This window comes from Lactuca serriola, chromosome 8, assembly GCF_051521515.1.
Source record: "Lactuca serriola cultivar US96UC23 chromosome 8, Lser_US96UC23_V15, whole genome shotgun sequence".
Taxonomy (NCBI): domain Eukaryota; kingdom Viridiplantae; phylum Streptophyta; class Magnoliopsida; order Asterales; family Asteraceae; genus Lactuca; species Lactuca serriola.
This window is the reverse complement of record NC_136415.1, coordinates 151222782-151234788: the sequence shown is the minus strand read 5'-3', so window position 1 is coordinate 151234788 and position 12007 is coordinate 151222782.

Below are 12007 nucleotides of genomic sequence, written 5' to 3'. Positions count from 1 at the left end.
TCATATAACCAATACAAAACAGCATGCATAATAAGTCGCCAGCCTGACTGGACCGCCTCACAGGCCTTCAGTCTATACGGACTATTCTCCGAGCCTTCGACACGTCTGGACCACCTCGTAGGGCCTACAGCTTATCCGGACCGCTCGTCGGGCCTTCGGTCTGACTGAATCCCTTTCCAGGGCCTTCAGGTTATCCGGACCGCCCTGGGTATGTTGGCCTCCAGCACAAAGCAGGACTGCCTCAACCCAACCCCAAATCAAACAAGCATGTGTACATAAATATCATACACTTGCATATATATATATATATATATATATATATATATATATATATATATATATATATATAGCAGTCGTACCAATCTTACAGATCACCAATCATAACAACATCCTATAACCAGGATACCGACCTAACCAGGTCACTAACATAGAATCATCCTATATATCAGGATACCGATATAACAATCATAATAGCATAACAACATCCTATCTACCAGGATACCGATCTAACAGGTCATAACAGCATACAAGCATACTATAACCAGGATACCGATCTATCTGAAATCTAACATAGCAACCATCCTAAACCAGGATGAAATCTAGCATATCAATAACATATCAACCATCCTAAACCAGGATGTAATCTAGCGTATCAATAACATAGCAACCATCCTAAACCAGGATGTAATCTAGCGTATCAATAACATAGCAACCATCCTAAACCAGGATGTAATCTAGCATATCAATAACATAGAAACCATCCTAAACCAGGATGTAATCTAGCATATCAATAACATATCAACCATCCTAAACCAGGATGTAATCTAGCATATCAATAACATAGCAACCATCCTAAACTAGGATGTACTCTAGCATATCATAACATAGCAACCATCCTAAACCAGGATGTAATCTAGCATATCAATAACATAGCAACCATCCTAAACCAGGATGTAAATCATAAAGGGTCGGCCTTGGTGCCGTAGACCCTGTTGATATAGTGAGGATAACTCACCTGGCACTGCTGAAGTCCTGCAGATAAAACTCCAGCTGTTAGTTGACAGCTTCCTGAACTGTCAACATCAAACAATACTCAATTAATAATTGGTTCCAAGTCTAAGGTCCAACTCACACTCCAAAGACCTAAAAGTCGAGTAATGGGCCAAAGTACAACATATGGACCAATTTTCCAAATTGGTCCCAAGCCTCTACACGGTCTTTCCTTAAGGCTCATCCAATTATTCCACTCCAATTCCCAGGGCCCAATATCACATACTCATAAAGGCCCAATTATGGCCCAATTTTCCAAATTGGGCCCAAGGCTCTCACATGGGCCTTATCCTTAAGCCCATACAATTACTTAGTCCATTTACTTATTCTTGGAAAGCCCATAATTAGTCTAATCACCAAAGCCCAATAGTAAGGCCCAACTCAAGGCTCGAGTAAGATTAGGGCTTTCACATGAAATAATGATTAGGGTTAAGTGTTTCTTACTTAACCCATTAAGGACTTAATCTATTAAGTCCATTGTTGCCTTACATTAATTTGCCAATGACTATTATTTAAAATTTCAAGTTATTAAATAATTCTTGTGTGCGTGTCGATCAATTCCCAAAAACTAGGGATTTATGCTATTAGGGTTTTCCAACACAATACTAGCCCATTAGTCCATTGATTGGGCTTTTAGGTCACATTGGGCCTTATTGGGCCCATTAGGATTTTATTAGGTCAATTAGGGCTTTATTGCGCCCCATTAAGCCCACTAGGGTTTCAAGCATCACAACAAATCAAAAGCAAAGCACACCGCCACCCGACACGGCAGCCGGTGGCGGTAGCCACCACCTCATGGTGGTGGTTCAAGATTTTCTATTATTATTTCGATTACATATTACAATGATACACACACACTATCCCAAAATAAACACCTAATAATTTCACAACCAACCACCATGAGGTGGCAGATGGTGGTCGGAGGTGGCAGCCACCACCTCACGGTGGTGGTGGTGGTGGTGGTGGGCCACTCTTGTTTCACGTTCACACAATCCACGCCCACACTCTCTTAATGGAATACAACAGCCCTATACACACCTAAGTACACAAAGCACACACATAGCCTCCTTCCACGACGGCTGGTGGTGGCGGAGCATAGCAGCAGACAGCGACAATTCGAGAAATGCGATGGCGCTCCAGCGTTCTCCAGTCATTCACGACGTCACAACTGGCATGGGGCTGTGGTGTTGCTCGACGACTCCAGCGACGATACTTGTAACTCAACGGAAAGGGAGTAGCGACGAACACGACAACTGTCACCAATCTCGGTGGCTCTCCCGGTGATCCACGACGTCCAACATGAGGGTAGCATGACCAGGTTGCGATGACATCTCCGTAGGCGGTCGTTTGGCATGTCGTCGGTCGGAAAACGAGAGGGAAACAGGTGGTGGTGCAGTGCCGGGTTTGAGGGAGGGTGAAGGTGAAGTTGGCGGCTGCTCATCCCTAGGGTTCACCGGGATGATGGGTTTTATACCCCGAGTCCTATACAAGTTTATCCCATATTGACAGGATTAGCCCCTCCTTCCCCCAATTCTTTAAAAACTAACCCATAATTTACCTTTCTAACCCTTCCCTCTATAATTCTTTTCAAACTAGGTCCGAACTTACACTTTATCCCCTAACTCCATAAAATCCTTTCAATATAAGTCCATAATTTACTCTTTTAACCCCAGAAACTAACATTCCAATAATTATTAATTGATTTTGGACTATAACAGTGTAAAATAATCATAATAACTACTTCCCGAGGTCCCTACTTAAAACGGGATGTTACAACTCTCCACCACTTAAATTTGATTTCGTCATCGAAATCGTTTCTTATCATTCCTTATACGCCAAACACTTGAACTACTTGGCTACAATCCCGAGCATGACCCCAGATTTTCCAAGGCAACCATATCCAACCCTCGCAGGGTTCTAAAACCTGGAAAAAAATAAACAAATCCCTTACTACGTGATCATATTTACTCAATTCGAAATCTGGAGACTCGAGATGGTCCGCCTGTTGGATTAATTTCTAAGTCCATAATTATATTTGGTATGTACTTGACCCGAACCGGCATGGTCCATTTGGGTTGCACTTCACCGACACAATTTATATGGATAATATTTTGAGAATAGTATATTAATATATTATAAGTTCTAATATATTAATATGGAATCATATTATTTAATTAGTATTGATCAAGAATTAATTTAGAATTAATTAAGTGATTAAAATGAACTAATTAAATATGGACTCTTAGATATATGTGTGTGATGGGCCAAGTTAATTTAGGTTGGGCTAAGCTTTCATGGATAGTCCATGGAGTGTTTAATCCATGGATCATATGAAATGAAAGGTCATGGGTTTAACCCTAGTATCCACACTATATAAGATGTCCTTGGTTGGTGAAATTGGCACTAGTGTGGGTACACTAAGAAGGCTAGCCGATTTCACTAGAGAGAACCAAAGTATCCTTATTCTCAAGTTTATTCCAAGGTGTTTTGGTGATTTTTGATTCCACTTAAGGCTTCCACACTATTGGGGCTAAGCTCTTAAAGCTTGAAGACATCAAGCTACATCGAAAGGTATGTCATCTAACTAGAACTTTGTAGTATAGGTGCTCCATAATATGCTAGTTAGGATGAAACCTTGGAATATTTATTATTTGCATGTATAATAGAGAAAACATATATCCAAGGTTTATAGGGTTGCATGTACACCATAGGAGTGTTAGAATGTTCAAAACCCAATAGTGGTATCAGAGCCAAGGCTTGTTTTCTTGTTACACTTGCAAAAACTACTTAAAAATTGAAGTTTTTTGCTGTCTGGACAACGGACTTAGCGAGTCCATCAGGGGACTCGACAAGTCCATGCCGTAAAAATGTTCAAAACGACCCAACTTGCCGAGTTGGTTCATGCACTCGACAAGTTGGACCACCAGACAACATATATTCGATTGTTTTAGCTGGAATTGGACTAGGAACATTACCCTAAGCTATTTTTCACCTTATAAACTTGTTTTTGATGTGGTAATGTTTATGCTAATCCAATTTCAAAGATTATTATCAATAGATTCATGTTTTGTATTAGTTTAAGTGTTATGCTAATTACATGGAAAAAGTTTGATTGAATTATCTTGTTCTTATGAGTTGCTTAGATTAATAGAAAAGTTATGTGAAATTGTTGTTTTCAATCCAAATTAATCTAAGAGTTGGTTCTAAAATGTGTTTTTGTAACTTGTCCTCAATTTATATGAAAAGTCACATTTAAGTTTCATAAAACTCATAAAGTCTTCCATAAGTTATGGATAAGGAAAAGTCATATTCTTTTAATTGTTTAAAGTTTTCCATAACTTGTACTCAAGTTACGGAACTTGAAGAGTTTTTAATTAAAAACTACTTTAAACACAAAAGTTATGGAATTGAAGAGTTTTGAATAGTTTCAAAACTTGCCCTCAAGTTTTGGAATTTGTAAATTTTTCTCTTGAATACTTTAGTTCCAAGTTAAGCCCTTAGAATTTTAAAAGTTAAAATTCAACCCTTATACTTTATAATATTATAAGTTAATAATATATATATATATATATATATATATATATATATATATATATGTATAAGAGCAAGTCTTCTTACCATTAGTAGGCCTCATTCACGAAGCCGGTTTATAAAGGGGGTATACGGTTATTGCCTATATAATGGCAGTTTAATGGGTGTCCACTCTCACCCACCGCTTCCTTGACCGGTGGAGGGTCGTTAGCTGAACGGGTAGGACAAGGACTATAATTCTCCCTTCATTAAAAGTATTAATGATAAATACTAACTAACTAAACCTTTTATAAATACCCAATCTTTGTTACTTAGGAAAATGTGAATAAGGTGCTAATCCATGAAATTACACTTTGCACTTTGTTTAAGTTGGTTAGTGGAGCGTGTGTGGTTAACCGACACTAACTCGTATTTAACAAGGTAGACAAAGGGTAACTTAATGTTTATCATAGTATCAATGGAGCGTGTGTGGTTAACCGACACATCGATTGAGGGGTAAACACTTAATGGTACCAAGTAATTTGCATGGTTACTTCACACCTTGTTTTGTGATCCTCGGCATCCCAGTCACAAAACCTAAAGGGCACACTCGAGATTGAAACATGCCATTGAACAGTTCAATGAATCTCAAAAGATCTAGGAGTTTCAAATCCAATTAAAAACCTAATAATTTATTTCGTTATAATATTTGAGCTATTATTATGGGTTATATAAGTGTCATTATAATATCTTTTTAACCACTCTGTACGAGGAATCCGGTTTGAAGGGCCGCCTGGGTTGTTGGATTTCAGAAGTGTTATATGCCAAAATGATCATGCCCTCCGGTGTTCCATGTCTGGTCCCTGTCTGTACATAGTGGGTGAAGAGTATTGTTTAACGCGTATATAATAGTAATAATAGCTAGACTATTAATTATTCTCGTTGAACATTAGACTAAACTCTAGTGGAAATGATACTAGGTTTTGTCAACGGAAATTTGTTTTAAAGTAAACGAAGTGCTGTCCGAGTACCGAGTCACCACCTTTGCAGGTGAATGCATAGTTACTTTCATCTTACACATAGATATGAAGTATTTTATATAAATTACGTGCTATGTGTGTATACTGTCTGAATACGTGTTGTCTATGCTAGATGAAACATTTTATACATGTTTTAAATGATCTAAATTATATATGTATTTTATATCTAAAAAACGTGTTGGGTAAAACATGGGTAGATTAGAGGTGAGATAAATGATGAGTGATGAAAGATGAGATAAATGATGAGCGATCAAAGATGAGATGAATGATGAGCAATGATATATGAGTGATAAAATATGGTGCGAAGCGATGACCTAAGAGATGAGCCAAAGCGATGAGCCAAAGCGATGAGCCAAAACGATTAGCCAAATGATGACCCAAGCGATGACCCCGTCATCTAGCAGAGTATGGATGACAACCATGGACTATTCTAGACAGTCTAGTAGAACACTAGCAGGCTAGCAACCTGTAAGTGTTGTGAACGATGTGTTCACCCGGTGTACTCTAAAATCCCATTGACATGTATTGCAAGTGGACTCTCGAAAATGATACTGTTAATAAACGAGATAAACCCTAGCGACTATACAAACTTAGTGTCGATTCCTTAGGATACTCCTTAGGAATGAATGAATGAGGAATAGCTGAATCTTAGGGTAGATCCTTAAGAGTAAATAACATAATAAGGATGGGTAATTAGGTTGATTGTTTGATGTTTAACATAATAATTATATTATTGTGGGTTGAAAAACCCTATGTACTTATCAGGTTTCCCAACCTGACCCACTCAAGCTTATTTGTATCACATGTGTCGATATGAAGCTACTTTACACTGAAGGATTTAAAAGAGATGTAGATCACTAGTGTAAATGAATGTAAGTTTTGTTTAAGCTTATGTTTCTGTATTGACGATGACATCCCAATGTTTTAAAAATGAATAAAAATACATTTCTTCAGAAATGCTTGATAATGTATTTATCATGTTTTTCTGAGAACAAATTCCGCAACATTTTTATTAAAAGATGTACTCTGATTTTTATAAAGCATAAAAAAACCGGTCTTTTCTGGTCGTGAAAACGGGGATGTCACAAATACTTATACATTTTCATTCTTAGGGATTTTAAGACTACAATTCACTTTAAAAGAAAATATTGGATTTTCCGGTTGAACACACTATCATTTTCAATGAACAATGGTAGAATTTTTTCATACAAAATACTTATGAACTCACCAACTTAATTGTTGACACTCTTTTCAAAATTACTTGTATTCTTAGGAAATCAGTATACACAAGTTTTGTGAAGATTGGGCGTAGCAACGTCACGTCTTATAGTTTTTGCTATATGTTTTTGGAGTCAAACAAACAAACAATGATTCGAACTCGCATCACATTTCATCTAAGATAAATGCGAAGAGAAACAAACTAAGAGTCGGACCTTGATAGAGTCCAATTTCGACCAAAAACGACATTGTGTCACCACCTAGCATCCTTACACAGGCGTAGGCCGATAATACATATCGTGTATAATCATGACATATCTCCTTGGGACCTCTCTGGCTTCTAAGGTCCTCCAAATTGGTTTTGGGGTCACACTATTATACGCTTTCTCGAGATTGATGAACACCATATGAAGATCCTTATTTCCTTCTCTACAAGGGCGGACGCAGGATTCTGTAGTAGGTGTTGCCGGTTGCACACTTTATAGTAGAAAAAAGAAAAAAAAATCAAAAATTTTGCACTACGTCTAGAAAAACTAGGTGTTGCCGGTGCCACTGTTGGCACCATAGTAGATCCGTCATTGCTTCTCTATATTTCTCCACAAGGCGTCTAATGTGGTGAAATTATAGTTGGCGGTATATACGCAAGAACAAGGCTTCAAAACCAATATTGATTTTTAAAAGTCACAACTGGACAACGTAGAACTTTTATTTGGAAATATGTTTCCTATGATTCCATAACAATGAATAAATTTTGATTCTTTTTGAACATATTCATTGTTGAAATAAATATCGTTATGTAGAAAACATATGATTGTAAAATTCATAATATTGTTTTGGTTATTAAAATAAGATGTACCGTACTACCTTTACTTTTAAAATACTAATGATGTTTCATATAATTCATTGAGACATGATTGTAGCTTAATTCTCGATCTAATATGATCATGCGTAACGTTTTCACCAATCGGTCTAAGTTTAGATGGAAATTAAACTGAATTTTAAAAATTCGTACAAAATTAATACTAAATATGATTGCGCTGATTCTTAATTTTTGGAACCATGAGAAAGTCCCATAAGGTTCTTATTAGAATATGTTGTCTATTTAAAATGGAAAAGATAATTGGTGATTGGACAAAAGTGTTGATAAAAATAAAGTCAAAGTGGTAGGAGTTGATTTAAGGGAAATAAACTTATAAAGTAAAGTTTAATCACATTTAAATAATTATTATTATTTTTTTTTTTTACATTTTTAAGTAACGAGTTTTTTTAAGTGTTCATATATAACTATTATGACCGGTTACAGTCGGTCATAATGGTCATATGTAAACACTTCCAAAAAATTCGTTACGTAGATGTGTACAAAAAAAGTAGTTACTCAGATATGAACATACCAAAAATATAAGAGTACATCACACGAATGGTCCATGTGGTTTGGGTAATTTGTGCATTTGGTCTCTAACTTATTTTTTAATTCGGATGATCCATACTATTTATTTTTGTTATGCGTTTGGTCCATGTCTTACCTAAAAAGACTATTGTGTCATTTTTAATTTATTTTTTAATTAATTTTCTTATTTATGTATTTATTTTTTATATATTTAAAAAAAATTAATCAACCTCACATATCTTTATCTCTTCACCCCAAACCTGAAACCATATATATGAGGTTTATTATTATTTTTTTAAATATATAAAAAATAAATACATAAATATGAAAATTAATTTAAAAATAATTAAAAATGGTACAATAGTCTTTTAGGTAAGAAAATAACAAAATGCGCAACAAAAATAAATAGTGTGGACTATCCAAGTTAAAAAATAAGTTAGAGACCAAACGCACAAATATCCCAAACCACATGACAATTTGCGTAATTTACTCTTACCTTTTCGGTATGTTCACATATGGGTAACTACTTTTTTATACACATCTACGTAACGAACTTTTTGGAAGTGGTCACATATGGCCATTATGACCGGATGTAATTTGTTATAGTCTGTCATAATAGTCATATATGAACACTTTCAAAAGGTTCTTTACCTAGATATATACAAAAAAATGACAAAATTACAAAAATGATCCCTGTGGTTTGCCAAAAGTCACAAAGTCAGTCCCTATTCTTTTTTTTTGATGCAAATGGTCCTTGTGGTTTGCAAAACTTGCAAAGTTGACCCTTTTTACTAACACCGTTAGGGACTGAATCTGTAAGGGTATTTTCGTCTTTTCAAGTATAAAAAGATTGAATTCGTGACATTTGATAAACCACATGGACCATTTTTGAAATTTGTTTGAAAAAGAAAATTAAATTTCTAGGTAGAAGGATCGAACTCGTGACCTCCACCCTTCTATAATGCCCAACAACCTAACCACTTGAGATAAAGCTTCACTTGGATTTTACCTTCTAAAACTCATTTATATAATAATAAATCGATAAAACATAAACAATAAATAAATTAAAAAAAACATTTTTTTTATATAATTTTTTTATTATAAAAAAGTACATTTAGGAAAAGTATTTATTTTTATGTATTTATTTTACATAAAAGGTTTTTTTTAATAAAACATTTTTTACATATTTATTTTTATGTATTTATTTTACATAAAATGTTTTTTTACGTCTTAAAAAATACGTTTCCGTATAATATGTTATTACGTTGTAATGAAAGACAAAATCGGCCGAATTGGTTCTTTTTTGGCCCAATCGGTTTTCTAAAAACCGTTTTTCGGTTAAAAAAACTTAACAACAATTTTCTTATATGTATGTAAACAATTAATATTTTTTTATGTCATAATTAGTGTTACTTATTGTTATTTTAAAAAATATATATATATATTTATTTCTTTTCATCGTCATTTTAACCATACGATTTAGAACTAACGGTTAAGTTGAAATACGTATTTTAAATAAGACATATAACCGAATAGGTTTTATATGTGTTTTTAAATACATATAACCGAAAAAAGATTTTTAGAAATACATAAAACAACATACTTTACGTAAAATAAATACATAAAAATACGTTTTATTTATTGTTTATCTTTTATCGATTTTATTATTGTATATATGAGTTTTAGAAAAAAAATACGTTTTGTTTTATTTAAAATGTTTTTTGTAATTTACTTATTTTTTTTATAATAAGGAAAACACGTTTTGTTTTTTTTAAAAGATTATGTAAAAAAATGTTATTGTAATTTATTTATTGTTTATATTTTATTAAAAAAATATTTTTATGTAAAATAAATACATAAAATTTAATACTTTTTCTAAATGTATTTTTTATAATACGCTAAAATATATCTTGTTTTATTAAAAAAAAAATCTAAAAAATGTTTTTTTTTAATTTATTTATTGTTTATATTTTATTAAAAAAACATTTTATGTAAAATAAATACATAAAAATAAATACTTTTTCTAAACGTATTTTCTTTATGGTACGCTAAAATATATCTTGTTTTATTAAAAAAAATATGTAAAATTTTTTTTTTAATTTATTTATTGTTTATTTTTATCGCTTTATTATTATATAAATAAGTTTTAGAAGGTAAAAACAAGTGAGCCTTTAGCTCAAGAGGTTAAGTCGTTGGGTGTTAGAAGGGTGGAGGTCACAAGTTCGATCCCTCCCTTATAAATTTTATTGTCTTTTTCAAAAAATTTCAAAAATGGTCCATGTGGTTTATCAAATGTCACGAATTCAGTCCCTTTATACTTGAAAAGACGAAAATATCCTTACAGATTCAGTCCTTAACGGCGTTTTACTAACGGTGTTAGTCAAAAGAGCCAACTTTGCAAGTTTTGTAAACCACAAGGACCATTTGCATCAAAAAAAATTAGCACAGACTGACTTTGTAACTTTTGGAAAACCATATGGACCATTTTTGTAATTTTGTCAAAAAAAAATAGTTAGCCAGATGTGAACAAACCGAAGAGTTAATTACCTTAATAAATCTATTTCCCTTGTTTTAACGAAGTTGGAAGGATGAAAGTGTAAAGAACAAAAGACTGCAGGCCTAATACGTGCATAAATCAATTATATATGTCAAGGGAAATCATTGTTTTAGGGTTCTTTGAGTATTGACGGGCATATTCGTAGATCTTTTGTTTTTATTGAAGCTCGACTTTGTTAGTGGGGGCAAAGATGGCGAGTGTTGGTTATTGGTTGGCATTGTAGCGCGGGTACCGCCTTTCTAAGAAGGTGAGGGGCCGCGATGGTGAGAGTTCTCATTTTCTCTCACAATATTTACCGCATGTTTTACTATTTGTGTATTATTGATTTTAATTCACGATTTAAGATTTTAATTTTCGTTTTCGGATTTCAATTATCATTTTTTTATCTTAAATATTTGTTTGTAACAATGTGTCTTTTTAGTGAAATGTTATCTTTAATAAATGATTAATTTATTTATTATTTTAGTTATATATATATATATATATATATATATATATGTTTAATTTTAACTTAGTAAACATTTTAATATTAGAAAAATTGGGTTTAAAAAGATGGATTTTTTTTGTGTTGATGATTTTTTTTGTGTTGATGATTGAGAAAAAAAAATGCGATAGTGTAGATGTAATATTTAAAGTTTGTAGCTGTTAGCGTTTTGTTAAATGCTACGTAAGTTAACTTTTGGACTTGGAGCGTTTTGTTTAAACTAAACACTACAAGTTTGTAGTGTCAAATGGGACTTTCTGTTTAAAACGGAGCGTGTTGACAAATGGTAGAAGTTAGAAGCTCTCAAACACTCCTAAATGTTTTGTGCCGAACACGCCCATAGATAACAAAAAGGTTGAGAAATATAGGATGCGTTTAGTTATGGAAAAATGAACCATTTTCCGGCAAAATTTTCCAAGAAAAATGAAAATTTTGTAAACGTGTTTAGTTAAACAATTTTTTTAAAATTTTCACGGAAAATGAATATTTTCATTTTCCGAAATTACAAAGATCTTAGAAAATTTTGGAAAATTCATAATCATTGTTTTTCATATTATTCTAATTCAAAAATATAAACATACACCCACTTTAAACCCATCCACCTTTACATATCCCCACCCGAACACCTCCAACCCACCAACTCCCAAGCCCGCCCCTCCCTACCCCCATAAATACACACACACACCACCACCACCACCACAACTACCTCGACAAAAATACACAGACACACACACCACCACCAACACCACCATTACCCCTAC